General features: G+C 41.5%; 1 protein-coding gene across 2 annotated transcripts in view; it reads left to right on the top strand.

Annotated features, from left to right (window-relative positions):
- The window catches only part of GRID2 (glutamate ionotropic receptor delta type subunit 2), a 1,102,902-nt gene that overhangs the window by 598,419 nt on the left and 487,310 nt on the right, over positions 1 to 17,173 (top strand). The gene's annotated exons all lie outside the window — the stretch shown is intronic.

Below are 17,173 nucleotides of genomic sequence, written 5' to 3'. Positions count from 1 at the left end.
GCAAGCCATTAAACATATCACACCCAATGATGATAGAGAATATGCTGGTAATGGGGTAAGTATACAGCTATTTAAAGGGAGGTGGCAGGACAGAGCCGGAGTCGTAACTCTGGGAGGCAATGGAGTCATCTACCACTGGGATCCTTCTCCCAAGGGGGCACTTCTCCTGCCCCTGTAAGTTTGAATCAGTTTATTCAAAGCCCTCAATATTGCTTCTGTGGCTGTCTACCCCTCCTAGCAGGAACAGTCTCTTTATTTTAAACATAATATACATAAAATTTATACAAATTTACACACATGCATAGATATATTTATAAGAGGTGCTGTGTGTGTGTGTGTGTGTGTGTGGGGGGGGGCATCAATATTTATCTTGCCTCCGGGCAACTGGAACAAACTTGGACAGAGCAATAGGTAGAATAGTAGTAACCTGGCTATGCTAAATCACTGACCCCTCTATACCCTACACTACATTACTGACCCCTCTATACCCTACACTACATCACTGACTTACACTACATCACTGCCCCCTGTATATACCCTTTAATATATCATTGACCCATGTATACCCTACACTACATCACTGACTTACACTACATCACTGCCCCCTGTATATACCCTTTACTATATCATTGACCCCTGTATACCCTACACTACATCACTGACCTCTCTATACCCTACACTACATTAATAACCCCTCTATACCCTACACTACATCTGTAACCTATCTATGCCCTAACCTACATCACTGACTCCTCTATTCCTTACACTACATAACTGAGCAGTTTACAGTATACCCACCATTTCATTATGGACCTTTTACTGTATATCCTACCCTGGTGAACTCTTGAAAATACTACTACTATACAAAAAATTCAACTACTTTTGCTTCTCAGAACATGCTACTTATTGAAATAGTATAAGAACTTTTACATTTTTTAAATTAACAATAAAATAACAACACACTTTATTTTATTTTTGTATTACAACTTATAGAGATGTGCACATTTACACAAACACACACTTACCTAAAGTCTGTTGGCTTCTGTATTTCAGTGCTTTCAACTGATCCAATTTCTCTATAATTCCTGTATTCTCTGCATCAGCAGATATAATCAGTACCAATTTCTCCAACAGGGATTCACTCCAAGGCCCCCATTCTCCCAGCTCCCAACTGCATCATGTGCTCTGTCTTCCATCCTTTAGGTCTTTTTCCTGTACTGTTCCTTCCTTAACTGTTTATTCTCTCCCAGCTCATCCCAATTGCCCACATATTGGCCCTTATTCTGGTTGGTGCGGTAATATCCGCGTGCGTTCATGCCGCCAATGTTTTGTGTCTGCGCATGTGCAGAGGCGTCTCTGCGCATGTGCGAGCGGGGCGTACGGCCAAATCCCGCATGAAATGTGAACACTCCGAACAGGGGGTGGAGAGGGGCGTGGAGGGCTATTTGGGCTCATTACCATATGCATACGCCCCGCGTTTCATGGGCGTTCCCATGCAAATGCTGGGCGTTCCCATGCAAACGCTGGGCGTACGTATGGTAATGCGGCCGTGACTTGTAGGGGGCGGACATATGACATCGCCGGATGTCAGCTGCCCGCCCAGATCCCTCTTTTGCACTGAAAAATGTCCGTGTGGTCTGAGGTTGCGGGAGCTGGTGGACCACTCGGTCCTGCATTCGATGGTCTGCGACCATCGAATGATGGGGGAGGTTCCCTGAGATGGAGGAGGCGTATTCCATGAAAAATACACGTGCGGTCCGTTCGGCCAGCTTCTTACCGCGTACGGACGGAGTTGGCGATCCGTATGGAAGGCGGGGTTTCGCATGCACGGTCCCGGCCACATATTCGGATCCGGCCGCACCGATCAGAATAAGGGCCATTGTTCTGTTTCTTCTCCATCAGCAAATCCTCTCATTTCTACTAATCTCACAGCTGTCCTTCTCAACCTACATCCTGTTTCTATTTTCAGAAGTTACAAAATTGAGTTTGCAATGTAGCTGCTCCGGCCAATCACAACATGGCATTGTATCTGCAATATTATATTCTAAGTTTATATGAATGGTACAAAATAAGAATGTTATTTGGATTGCAATATACTATTCAGATCATTTGATTGTCTTACAGTATAGAAATAGGCATAGATCCAATACCAGCTATAGGATTAGATAGATTGGCGTTTCATTTACAATTAGAGGCAACAATTCCCGTAAATTTCATCCTTATTGAATTGCCTATTTTTCTCAGCTGGGATCACAATTACTCTCTATAAACTTGTTGGTAGTACTTATAAAACTGTTTAGAGGAGAAACTCAGCAGTTGGACCTAGGCACAGTTTTCCAGAAAGGACACATATGCCTTGGGCTGTTGAACTGTAAGTGAAGTCCCCTGATTTTAGTATTTTGCTACATTTTATGCTCATGTAAGTCTTCCAGGTGAAACATTATATACAGTAATTATTGAATTAATGTTTATATACATTTATTTATTTTACATAGTGTAGCAGGGAGACTATACAAATGTGTGGCTACACAAGGAGGACATGTTGGATAACAGCAGAAACAGCATAGATTTTCTTTTCTGTTCTTAGATCCATTCTCTTACCATTAGATTCCCACTTTTAAGAATCTTACTAAAATCATTCAGTGTAAAAAAGTTAAAAAAAATGTTAAAATTTTTTAAATTTAAATTAAATATATATTAATGTGCTTCAAGCACATGAATTAAACTAGCATGCCCCTTCACAGAAAAAAATCAGATTTTTTTGCCACCCAAAAAAAAAAAAAACCCTTTATTTTAAAAAGATCACTTTCCAGTTCACCTTAAAAAAATGTTGAATGCAAAATGGTGAATCATGGCAAAAATCAGGGAGAAAGCAATTTGCCATCCTAGCAATGAATACACTCTTGGCGAAAACCCCATTGAAATACACTAGCGAATTGCAGCGAGCACGAAACGGAGAACTGGCCGGTATTCACTGTTCGCTTTCGGCGATCAGTGAATATTGAATAGGATGCATCACATTTTCAGTGAAAAAGATTCACTGCAAGGACTGAAAACAGCCCGATTCGCCCCCCCCCCCCCCCCCCCAAAAAAAAAAAAAACTGTGAATCGGGAGCATTGGATACTGGCCTTATAGTCAACATGATGGGTGACGAGTGAAGCATTATTGCATAATTGCATTATTTCAGATTAGCTAGATAACTTTTTTTAGACCAAAATGTTATTTTATGATCTCAAATTTCCATGACATTGGCATGATATTAATCAGAAGTGACAGAAAGTTATTTAGGAAAACATGGATTTTTGTTCTCTATGGGGTAATCCATTATAACTTGACTAGTTAAAAGCCCATCTAAATGACGGCTTCTCCAATGAACTGTACATTACTTTCACTTTGAGCTGTGACCGCTTTTACTTTCACTTTGAGCTGTGACAGTTTTTAGCCTACAAAACTGTCCACTCCACCCCCACTTCTACCTCCAATTTCTTGTTTCACTGCTCCCTCTCTCCATATCCAGCAAGTTTTAAAAAGATCATAAGGTTCTGTTAATTTTGAACAAAAGTATAAAAACTATCTCAAAACCATTTCTTACATATTATCTGGAAAAAGTACTCTTTTCTTTTAGTGTCTTACAGTTGTGAAAGACTGTAAAGGATTTACCCCCTCGGGTGAAAGAATGAGCTGCAAACATAATTTATGAAGCATCGATGATTACCTTGGTTGGAAATACTGGTGCTTAAAACACGTTAATGCTGTGAAAGCAGTGGGAATCTAATGGTAATTCTACTGTGTGAGATATGCACCGTACACTATCAGCAGGAATACCCAAAGTCTTGCCACATGTCCATATATATGGGGAGCAGGACAGCGCAGTGTGCTGTATCTATAGCCTAACAGGAGAAAATCATTCTTAAAATAATTTCAAAACTCAGTGTTCAATGTTATAACTGTTATTAATTTTAGTTTACTGTTCTCGACGGTACCCAATGAATAAACTGATCCATTACAACCTATCTTTTTATTATTCTAGTCAATAAAGTTCCCCATAGAGATGGATGAGCTATATATATATATATATATATATATATATATATATATATATAAAACTCCTCTCATTCCAGTGATTCAGTTATTTGAGACATGATGAGTGGGCTGGAAAATACTCTGTCTGCACGGAAAACCAAAATATAAATTACAGATAAGTAATGGAAGGCACCGTGTCAATTTTCAGCACTCGCTTATAAACTTGTTCCATTTTCTCTATGATTAGCATTCCAAAATAGCTAATACAGATGGCTGGTTCTAAGACCTGAAAAGATGCATGCTGTCTACAGCTAGCCCTGCTATTTAATTTTACTTTTCATTCTCTTACCCATTCATTACCATGGGCCACTAGATATATTGCATTATCGTATATCAGATATAGTTAATTTTGTTTAGAAATCAGAATGAGTGTAATATACAGCCAGCATTATTGAGTTTTGATGTGCATATTGCAATGGTGAATATTGTTTGATGTAAAAATTATACCTTAAGTGCCAAAACCGATTTTTTTTATTTTGTTTTATTTAAAAAAAAAAAGGTTTTTGACAGGTCTTTTATTAGTATGGTTCACAGGCCTCTGAAATCTGTCCTAAAACATAGCGTGGATTGCTGAGAAATCTTTTTCCTTTAGACTGTCAGACTATTTCACAGAAAATGGATTTCTGAATTGCATGTCTAGTCATGTTATACATCACTATTTATTTTCTAATACATTGCCTCAGCCCTGCCTATCATTGCAATGGCTGTAGCTTGCCGTGATGACAATCAAAGTACCGTACAGTATTTGCAGTAATGTAGAGATAGATAGTTTGTGCCATTGGTTTATCTGATTTTCACAACATTCCCCACCATCGTTCTTAAAATTGTATCCCAGTGGGATATGATATATACTGTTCTAAAGGAAGGCCACAAGGAAATGCATGAAGAGTGCAATAGTTTCAGCAATAATACTGTACATTGCAGTGACAAAAGTTAAATTTGGATTTCGTTTTGAAGTGTTATAAAAATACATTTCCATAATTTAATAACTGATGACATATCCATGCAAAAGATAAAATCACAAGTGGATAATCATTAAAATAATGGCTAAATAATATATTCTACAAAATTATTAGACTTTCAAATCAGCTTGCAAAGGTTACACTAAAAAAAAAAACATTTTGGAATTCTGAACTCAATAGTCATTTTGAAAAATGAAAAGTTTCAAAAGTAACATTTATCAAAATTTACTTTTAATACACTGAAACCTAAAACAGTAATAAGTAATACTAAAATGAAATATTGTGTCTCAAATGTTTAATAATAAAATGTTTTAAAAAAACAATGCCTATAAAAAAACAAAGTAATTAATAGATACTAAGGGGGTAATTCAGATTTGATCACACAACTGTGTGTGCAATGGCCAGCGATCAGGTAGACACTGCCCCGCTATAGAGAAATCCCGCCTTACAAATTAATGTGTATGCTGTGTGAATGGGTGCCAGATGACTGCCCGATAGTGGGGGAACCCAACGGTTAGTATCCCGACATCAGAATCCTGATTGACAGGGTCTAATCTCCCTTATGAGGGTCTACGACCCCCATAGTGGCAGAATAGAACCTTTGGCGAGCGAAGTGAGCCACCAAGCCCACAGTTGGGTGAGCGCAGCGAGCATGCAAGGGTTTTTTTGTGCTTACTCCCCTGTTGGAGCACCAGGAGTCGGCATTCTGATGTTGGGATACTGACCATCAGGATCCCCTCTGTCGGACCACCATACCACACCCATATCAATGAATAGGTAGACTTCCCAGCTGAGCAAAAATAACCAAAATCCTTTGATATTGGCTAACCATTCATTGATTTTTCTATCCACCAATAATTGCAAGCTAGGAGTAGCCAGAGACTTACTCCACGGCTGCAACAAAGACAGCCATATATGGCCTGTTGCTGACATCACAAACCCTTTCTTAAAATGCTTGGTCATCCCTGTATTTTCCCTGATGCTTGCAGCGTTTTTTTTTTTCTGGCACGATTTTCTTGGCAATCCCATGAAATGGCTAGTTACACCCCGAGATGCCTACAAGGCTCGAAAATGGCTTGTAAAAAGAAAAAGTAGCAGGACTTCATCACTGGCCAGCACCATGCATGCTAATTGCTGCCCATCCGCATATGCGGTTCATCTGTAATCTTCCTCAGTGCGAACTCGCAGCCATGTGATCAGGTCTAATTGGTAATTTATATCTCAAAAATTTTATCTCTCTTCAAGCTTTGATTAATATCCCCATATGCATTTAAATATTCACATTAAATAGTTGCCCTGTTACTCAATAGAAATAAACCCCTAAAAATATGTCTATTTACACACTGCAAAACACAAATAAAATATTTAAACACATGTTGGATAGACTTCTTTAATATTTAAAGTAAAATATGTCTGCATCAGCTTTAAAATGTATGCTATTTCAGATATAGAGTTACCTCAACTGATATTTCTGCATTGCAGAAGCCCAAAAGCTTATGTAAAAAAATGTGTAGCTAGTTGTTTCCACTGTCTTTACCTGTACTATCTGTCCTGGTTCTGTCACATCTGTCCTGTTCATGTCACCCCTCTCTCCTGTCCTATTTGTTCTGTTCTGTCCTGTCCCTGTCACTTCTATCATGAACCTGTCACAACTGTCATGTCATTTTTTTCATATAGGGGGCAATGCATTTTTATTTACATTCCTCTGAGCCAATGGGACACAGGGCCCTTTCAAAAGTTTGTTATGGGGCCTACAACAGTCTAGTTATGCCCCTGGGTATGAATGCTGTAAATGTTGTAAGGTTTGTAGGGGTCTATTCATGCAGCAGTAAAAAGCTCTTTAGCATTGATAACAGGGCTTTCCACTCTTTCCTCCTATTCACTGAAGGGGTTACCATGGAGAAATCTCAGATACCTTAAGCAGTGCACCTATTAATGTAGATATTGCTTCCCGATACAGTAGTTGGCGGAGCTGGCGCTGTGGGGGAACATGGTTTCTGCAGATTCCAGTGGGTCTGGCCATCCATATGAAATCTGCTTAAAATTTTCCTCCAAATTTGGCTGCCTTCGTGGAGGAGACAGATGCTAGAGGCCCTACTCCGGATTCCAGATAGCGATATATATATATCCCTTCTGGCAATGAGCAGGAAATGCCTGGCAGCAAGCATTTAATCCCCTGGCAATGGGCATGTATCTCCCTGGCAGCAATCATGTAACCCACTGGTAACATGAAAAAATCCACTGGCAATGAATAAGAAACCCGGGTCCTCGTTTTTGGATCGCTTAGTAGGAGAGTATGCATAAACTGCTACAGTACTTAACAAAGCTATATATTGATGTGATATACAGTATAAGGAAAAGTATCAAATTTGCAAATATGTTCCAATATGAGTGACAGTGGCTATTTCTCCCTTCACCTTCTGATATGCGGAATATGAGATTTTGTACATCGATTGTACTAATGCATCGGTTAAATAAAAGTAGAAAAAAATCTCCTGCACGCTGCAAACTACTATGGGCATAGGTGGGCACTATTTGCATCACTACTACCTCTTGGGTTTAAGCAGAACTGCAAAAATATATTAATGCTACAGTAGATGCTTCGAGAAACAAGGTGCCTCATGCCGGTATCTCATATCCGAGTGCTGCTTCTTCTGCCATCAGCAGGGCCGGCGCTACCCACTCAGCAGCTCCTGCAAAGCAGGGAGGCGCCATGATGAAAAGGCGCTGTCTCCCTCCCTGCTCTGCTAAAGCTGCCTCAGCCCTCACTTTCACTGCCTCCTGCATGCCGCCCACAGCGCTTGTCTGACAGTGGGTGGCAGTATGGAGAGGCTGAGCAGCTCCCTGCACCGCACACACACTGTCCTCCTCCTGCGACCTGCCCCCTCTTCCTCACGGACACTTGTGCTGAGGCATGTAGCGCTGTCTGTGAATGCCTGGATGACATATCATGTCCAGATCTGCCCCCTACCCATTGCTCCCTGCGCCTGTCAGCTGTCAATCAAATGACGAACAGGCAGCAGCGCCGCCTCCCCTTCCTTCCCTCTTCTCAGAGTGCTGTGCCAGTGCCACTGCCAGTCCTCAACACTCCGCCCCCTCTATCTCCTCCCCTCTTCTTCCATCTCCTCCTTCTCTCCCCATCCTTTCCCCCTCAGTCACAAGAGGGGTGTAATGGCGTCCTCAGCGTCCTGCCTACACAGATAGAAGAGGAGGGACTGCACAAGAGTTAAACAGCAAAAGAACAGTGAGTCTTTTATTATACATGTTTATAACAAATTTTTAAATAATTGTAGATTTTTTATATTAATTTAGACACTTTTTAATTAATGGGCTGAGTTATGTGCCTAAAGGTGGCCATACACGCTGTAGTCGGGCATCGCATCGCACAGTACAAAAAGTATTTGCTGCACTTACTATTTGTACTGCTTTCGGATCACATCGGACACACATTGCATGCATGGCATGTATGGGCTCCTTTAGTGCCTGCAACATTTTTCGGACACAGCACTGAGATGGTGTATGCATACATGTACATGCACCCGAGATCCTCAATAGGATCGCATGTTGCATACACTCCAACAATCGGGCTGCAGCTTGTTGCAATAGCAATGTGAAAGGGCGCAAAATGTATGGTTTGCAGGAGGGCGCCGGACACCCTAGCACCGGCCCTGGCCATCAGCCATCTGAGTATGGAACTCCTCTGCCGGGGCCTCCGAATCAGTATCAGAAGAAGCCTGGCCTCAGCATGCCTACAAAACAGCCTATCAGTTAGGCTGTTGCTTAGGGGGCACTGTATGCAACAACACAGAACCCATTCTGCAGCATTGGTGCTGTGCATGAGTAGTCCTCTAACCATCAGAGTTTTATAAGAACCATTGTGTTTATGTAAAATATGCAGCTATGCTATGACTGGCTATTACCCTTTTCAGAACACCTACTGTAAGTGGCGAAGGGCATCTTACTACAGACACTTAGTATATGAGAACAAATCTGTATATTTAGTTACATGTTGTCCACGTTGATATGTTTAATGTGCAATTGTATGTAAATAATAGATACTCTTCTATAAATTGTTATTTACATTGATTTCCTATTTGCTGATCAGACAGTTACAAATATCTGATTTGTACACACTATCTTACAGTACGGACATTTTTTCTCTAAATGTGGCAGAAAATCTATTTATTTAGTTCCTATACATCCGACAGAGCGCCTGGTATTGCTGGGAATACCATTTAATTTGCCAGTTCCTCTCTGAGCCAGAGAAACACCTCAAGGCTAAAGGTGGCCCTTTACTGAGTGTTCTTTGCATCCCAGAGCCCCGGCATCAACAGATGGAGCTTAACATGTAGCAGAAATGGCAATTACTATTTATTAATGCTCACATCTTCTACCAGTAAAGGCTACAGATCATAGCCCTCATGTCTGGCTATGACTTCTTATAATACTGGCAGTATGATAGATCCTCAATAGTGAGATACTGATATTAGCTAATTGGTTGCTATAGGCAACTTCTTTACTTGTCCACTTCTACACTTTTTAGGTGTGCTTCCTTCATTTGGCATGTTTGTGCTCCTTGTGCTCTCATTAGTTTGCTCTGGATGTCCTGGTGTCTTTCTACAACAGTGGTCTTGTGCATTTTATATTAGATTTATTTAAACTCAGAAAGAAAAGAAATGTCATTAAGCAGTGCATGTTACAATTATAAAATGATCAAATACTAGTTACCAGCCCATCAAAATTACATAACATCGTAACATTAATGTTAGTGTCAGCACTTGAATTGCTCTGCAGGGCACCTTCTAGTGGTCTCTTCTGTACAAAACTCTTGCATTCCTCACATATAGGTGAAAAATTTAATGAAAGAATATACAGCAATCGAATAGAAAATAGAAGAATATGTCTATGATTGGAAATGTTTAACTATAACATTTCTATCATATATTGAGGGGACCCTGGACTACGCACACTAATTCCAAGCATAAGAAGAGGTGTTTCTTGAATATGATTGATTGCTATGGGCAACATCGCGTGTAAGATGTAATAGGTTGCAATTTTGTACATATGCGATTTTAGATAAAAATGGGCAAATTTGCTAGTTTTCCATAAATCGTACATGTAGCGGGTGCAAACTGCAGTAAAATTTGCATGTTTTAACCTGTCGAAAAAATGCACATTCAATATCACATCCAGATATTTTCAAATGTAATAGGGTGCGATTTTTCAAATCACACCCTAAACATGACCAGAAATTTCAAAATAAATAGACCAGGTCCAGTCTGGTGAGTTTGACAGCACCATGCACAGATCAGTGAGATCTGCGTATGTTTTGTAAAAAAAAAAGTGTGTTAAAATTTTTAAGAAATGGCGTGGATTCCTCTTCCCCAAGCATAACCAGCTCCGGGCTTATTGAGCCAGTCCTGGTTCCAAAAATACAGTGGGAATAAATTGTGGAGATCACCCGCATTTAAGAAACTAGCACCTAGATCCTGGACCGGTCCTGGTTATCAAAATACGGGGGACAAAACAGCCAGGGGATACTTTTTAAACATGGTCCTCCAGCCAAAACATGACTACCAAGGCTGGTCAGCCCTGAAGGGGTTACCAGGGCAGAAGATCTGGACTGTCGCCGCCACCCATGGGCGGTGGTTGGCGGCCTGATTTTTTGGTGTAAAAACAAGATTAAAAAAATATACTGGTTTTTACAGTAGAACAACAAGAACCAGAAGACCTCCCCTGCATGCTGGGATTTGAAGAACCACAAGCCCAACATGTGAGGCATTCATGGAAATGCTTAAACTTGTAGTTCTACTGTGAAAACAATATAAGAAAGAGAGACAGAGACAGAAAAGTATAACTTTAATACACACACTAACACATATATGCACATACTTACCCTATCCACATTCCCCCGATGGACATAGGTGGATTAAAGATTTTGGCCACCCCCAGTGGCAAGCGCAGGATTTTTAGAGGGGGGTTTCCAAATGTAATCCAATATCTCCCACTGGAGTAAGTATGTGAGTCTGGGGGAGCGGTAACAGCTCTGAAAATTGGTATTTTTATACACTGGATACGGTATGGAACGGTCTATAGTACAGGATATTTCTTATATTTAAATAAGATAAGGGGTCAGGAACAGATTAAACATAATAAAGAAATAAATAAATACACAAACATAATAAAAACAGTACTACACTTTCTAAGCTCACAATCTCCCAATTCATGGTAAGGCTCCTGTCTCTTCCTCTTGGCAGCTACTGTCTGGTCCATGGCAATGTTTGAGGGCTCAGATCCACACATACAGCAAATGTGGTAGAAGAAGCTAGTACACTGGGCATGTGCTGCAGATCTGATCTGTCCACTAAACTTTAAGATGTGGTGACAGCTCTGTTGATCATATTATATCCCAGCTATTGTTGTCACAATTAAAGGCACTTGCCAAGAAGAGGGGGGTTTCCAGGCAACCAGAACCCCCCCCCCCCCTGCGTTTGCCTATGACCCCTAGGCACAACAATTTTAGCTGCCCCCCCCCCCCCATATTGTAGAGTATAATGTGCCTCCACGTAGTATACAATAATGCACCTCTTTCTCCATTAGTGAGAATTGTAACCTCCCACTGCCTTTAGATCCCATGCATTGACACATTCCAGTTATGCTTCTCCCTGTATCATGCAGGGAAAGAAGCTGCCATGCAGCCCCTAGGCATGTACCTCACCTGCCTAGTTGGAAATCCGGCACTGCCGACAGAGCGGCTCCTCTCCTTTATGGTAGTCAAAGGGATTCCCAATGAGCTTCGTTTCATGGACTCCGTACGTATGCTCGGGGGGTTAGGGGGCACTCTGTTTCTATTTTTATTTTAACACATAAAAGAACATTTTCGGATGAAAAATCACAAATGGGACATGTGAGATATGGTGTGATTTTTGTAGCTGTCTAAAATTTGCACCCTATTACATCTCACCCCCATCTTCAATAGAACTCCCATCTTAGTAAATTTACCACATAGTTTAACATAGAAAAAATGATATTGCAGATGCACACGCTATAGTCCTAAACACTTAGCCATACCAATGACGAAAAAGACTCTGGAATCTAGAATAGAGCAAAATTAAGGTGCCCAGAATATATGGACCACCAATTGTGATCAGGATCATTACAAACTTTATATTCTCTCTTTGTTTTATATTGTACACCGCATAGTCATACCTTTCACATAATTATATATAGTAAGGTCTATGAGTTATTATTACAGGTTCGTTTTCAGTTATTAGGAAGGTAACTCTACTTGCTAAGTTCCATTTTATAACCCTTTCACATCGCACCTAATTACCGGGTTCATGCCGGTTTCTTGCAGGTTCGACCTGGTAATTGGTGTGATGTGAAAATGCGTTTCCAGTTACATTTAACCGGTCGCAACACGTCAATACGAACCGGGGAAAAAGAAGGGTTCTTACCGGTTCATTGCCATGTTGCTGTGCAGTGTGAATGGGTTAATCGAGTCGAGCGACCGTTTCCCGTACACACTATGGAGGAGGCATTGCTTGGAGCAGCATTAGCTCTAAGCGCTGCCTCCTACCCTGATGATGCTCCGCCTCGCTGGTTCATTGATGCGACTGCACATGCAGGGTGGCACCGGGACTGAACCATTTCAAAGTCCCGGTGCAACCCTGCATTTGTGATCTGAAAGCAGTATTAGGCTCACATATCTCACAGATCAGTATTTTTGTGTAATTCCTTGTTTTTCATGATTAAACTAGATTGTAAGCTTCATCAGAACAGGATGCTTCCGAATGTTTGCTAGCACATGGATTTAATGTAACTGTCGAAAAAATGAATTCTACTTAAGAGGGCAAATTTAATAAGCGGTGGCTTTCACAAGCTTGCACGTCTGGGTGTGTTGCAGGACAAAGTTCTAAACAACAATGACATTTGAAAAAGCAAAACGCACTGTATTTTGCTTTCAATATAATTGTCATTTAAATGTCAATCTTAAATATGTACCGAAGTAATGGCTTTTACCTCAAGGGGCACTTTGTAGTGTAAGAATAGATATAGTATTGCTACTTGCAGGATGTAATGTTATGTTTATATGTTATGTTTATATGTGTCTTTTTTTGTCATATTAAATTATATTTCCTGTGTGTAAAAGCTTATAGGCACTGCTTTCTTATATCGCATTTGTATTATTTGTGCTGATCACTGTATAAAAAATCAAGCAGTACAAATATCTTTTACGTGCTCATGGTGTACATTTGTAGCTGTGTATGTGTAAATCACATTTATTACATTGTGTTTCCAATAATAGACACTTTTCCCATAGACGCACTAAAAAGAAATGTTAGCTAAGCCTTGGAGTGAAAGTTTAGCTTGTGGCAATGCAAACTCCAGTCCCACTAAGCTGAATGTTGGCAGACAGTTTTTGGAATGTGCCACTTGCTAGGTTTTCCAGCTGGAGAACTAAAGCAGGGGATGCCAGTACATCATGGTGGCTAGCGGATACTTGGATAACAACACTGGTATTTTGCAGGACGATGCCTGACGGGACTGTTGAGAGGCTTAAATAGACAGATTTGTACATGGCAGCCACAGCTTGCAGCAGCAGTTGAAAATATTGCTGCAATCTGTTATGTTACAGAGAGATAAAGCTGAAGGATTTTCCATAGCTTCTGTTCACTGAATTTTCCACAGATGTTGGGTTTGTTTTGCACTTTTATCGTAAGTGATGTACTCAGTTTAAAATGAATTTGTGCATAATGCATACAACAGATAATACCTAACCCATCTCATTCAGTAATGCAAACAATAATATCACCTTTAAATAATGTATTTGTTCCTTGATCCACTGCACATATAATCTGAGAAGCAGAGAAAACTGAAGTATTGTTTGTCCTAGACCTACATACATAGGGTCTAATGCAGCTTTGTTAGCAAAGCAAAAAGCACAAAAATGGGCAAACCATGTTGCACTGCAGGTGCAGAGAGTGTTAGATTTGGGTGGGATTTGTTCGCACTAAAATCTAAATTGCAGTATAAAACTAAAGCTGTGAGTTGCAAGCAAAAGCAGCCAGTATTTACCCTGCACAGAAACAATATAAATGTTACTTAACAACATGGATTGTTCCAGACACAAAATGACTTGCTTTTTTGTTTTCCTAAATTGCTCCTCTTGATAAAATCTTTGTGCTGAATCTCTGTTTTATAAGCCACTATTAAATACTTTGTCGTTAATAATAATATAGTAATAATAATAACAATAATAATAATAATGTTATTTATATAGCGCTCTTTCTCCAACAGGACTCAAATATAATGCTTCAAAATATAATATACTACTTTGAATGCAAGAAATGTATTATATATTTTTATGTAAACAGCAAGTAAATAACTGTATTTCAGTTTGTATTACAATGCTCCATTCACAATAGTACAGAAGTTAGTGGAAGCATCCAAACCTTCCAACCCTTCCTGCCCTTAGGAAATGTTCCTCAATTCCCCTCAATGGCATCATGCACTGTATTTGTAAATTCACAATTAGCAATTTACAGTGTATGAATAGAGCTGGGACAGCAGCTGTCATTTACTTCTGCTGTGGGATATGGTTAGAATAGGACTGGGAACACTTAAAGCCAAATTTCTATAGTAAACAAACACGTGGATATTCTGCAAAACAGTTCAGAAAAGTTTCACTCATCTCTAATTGCAAATTATAAATTCCTGTCTCTGTTAGGTCTATATTGTATACATCAGTTGCAGAACGTGTGGGTGGTGGGCCCAGGTGCAAAATATAATTTGGACCCCCTCCTCCACCCTAACCCAAGTTCACAATATGCAACTTACAGTAGTGGTGGGTGCCAAGGAGAGGCGGGGGAGGCAGAGTGAGATAGGGAAAAACTGGGTGACAGGACGACGGTGACAAGGGCAGCAGTGCCTTCCATAGAGTCTTTCAGTGCCTGCTCAACTAATAGGCTGGTCAGGCTGTAGGTTAGGGTGCCAGGACATGAGTAGAGCAACTGGAGACACTGGAGGTGAGATGAATCAAGCATTGGAGAGAGATAAAGTGGATAATTTTTCCAAAGCAACAGATCATCTTCTGTTATATATCTACTGTAGCACAGTGTAATAAATTAAAGTTAGAAGCAAATTGGTTGCTTTGAGCAACTCCTCCAGTTTATCTCTTTCCAAGGCTGGATACCGTATGTCTCTGTCTTACAAGGAGATATATAATTCTCTACAAAATAGGTCTCGACCTGTTATCAAACTCTGAAATAATGAGCGGACAGCTCTCATCAATGTAGCATTTCTGGGTGTCATCTCGGCATGCGCATAGAAAGTAATCATCTCATGGAAGTGATATCGGAGTGTGTGGGCATGTGGTTAGATCTGAGTTGCGTGCATGTTTAGGCGAAACCCCTGCATGGGTTAGGTGTAATTGCAGACACTTGTGGTGACAGCTATGCAAATGGTTGATAAAAAGTGGGGAGCAGGGGCATATTTATATTGGTTGCAGTGTGTGTGGTGCACACAGGCCCCTAAGTCTCAGGGGGCTACACACCACACATGTTGCACCAATTAATTGAATACTCACCCCTCCAGAGTCCCACGCTGAAGGCAGCAGCATTGTTAAAACTGCCTTTTTTCCACAGATCTGTGCACGCACAGTAAAGTCTGAGCCCTCTAAAGCCCAGACTCTAATGCGCTGCACATCACAGCTGCTGGAAGGGAGGAAGGAGGCCAAATGGAGGAGGTACCATGAATCTGGTACTGTAAAATAAAAGTTAAAAGTACTACACAGCCCAGCAAACACAGATCTAATAAATAAAAAAAAAAAACATGGGCAAGTTTGTGTGTCATTGGGCGAGATGTGCTAAGCCAGGGTTGCCGTCTCTCCCGGAATGTCTGTGAGAGTCCCGGAATCCTGGGACATCTCACGGACTCCCGGAAGAGGACCCCTTTCTCCCACAGCAGCCGCTTCGCTTCCGCGATGTGGGCTACGCGTGCGCTAGATACCGGCTATGCGTTGCAGCCAGTGGCGTAGCTATAGCACCGCAGCCCCCGCGGTCGCGGAGGGGCGCTGTGCATATGGGGGCGCCGGGGGGGGGGGGGCTGCGGTGCTATAGTAATCCCCCTGCCCCCCATCCCCCGCAGGCTTACCTGTCCAGTGTCCGCGCGTCCCGGCTCCCCTCCTGGCTTCAATCAATGCTATGGAGACGGACCACGATAAAATGGCCGCCCCATAAAGCAGACTGTTCTCTGAAACTGTCTGCAGTATGGGGGCGGCCATTTTATCGTGGTCCGTCTGCATAGAATTAATTGAATCCAGAAGGGGAGCCGAGACGCGCGGCGGACAGGTAAGCCTGCGGCAATGGGGGGAGGGGGCATGGGGGGCACGGGCAGCCGGGGAGAGAGAGGGGGCGCAGCCAGGGGGGGGCGCCCCCCCATTAACGGCGGGGGGCGCCCAAACAAAGCTACGCCACTGGTTGCAGCATCATCATGCTGGCGGCGTCATCACGATGATGCTGCCAGACTTCGGAGGGGCTGCGCATGTAACTTGTAATGGCCGGTAAGTAGAATGCACCTTCTGCACAGACCCAGGTACAAGGCAGGGCACCTCTCTGGCACCCAGTGGAAAGGGTATTTGAGGAAAGTTTAGAAGTTTATGAAAATTTTTGACAATTTAAAGTTCTCAAGAAGCAATTTAAATTGTTGCCATATTAAGGGTGTGTCTCTACATTTTGGACAAGTTTGGGAGGAACAAAATGCGCTGCCCCTGCCCCAACCCCCAGAACTTTAATCCCTTCCGCATGCACTCCAGATTGCTGGTTGCACTGCAATTTTGGTTAAGATTTGAGCAGTGATGTCACAAACAGCCGCATTACTGCAGGGGTTCTGGGGAGCAAGAGAAGATCCTTTCTGCAGATCAGATGGCATGTTACTCCACTTTTATCTGGCCTTCCCAACTCCTACCTCTCTATAATAATTTCTGCTTACCATACATCTGTAACCTCATCTCCTTACCTGCTATTGCCTATCTGCTTTACTTTGTTAATGACTGCTGCACCTTTCCCAACAATTAATGTACTTTTAACCCTCTCTCACCCCATAAGACACTTTCCATCACTGTCCA

This window comes from Crinia signifera, chromosome 1, assembly GCF_055691185.1.
Source record: "Crinia signifera chromosome 1, ASM5569118v1, whole genome shotgun sequence".
NCBI lineage: Eukaryota > Metazoa > Chordata > Amphibia > Anura > Myobatrachidae > Crinia > Crinia signifera.
The sequence above is the reverse complement of the archived record's forward strand: the minus strand, read 5'-3'. Positions and strand labels throughout refer to the sequence as shown.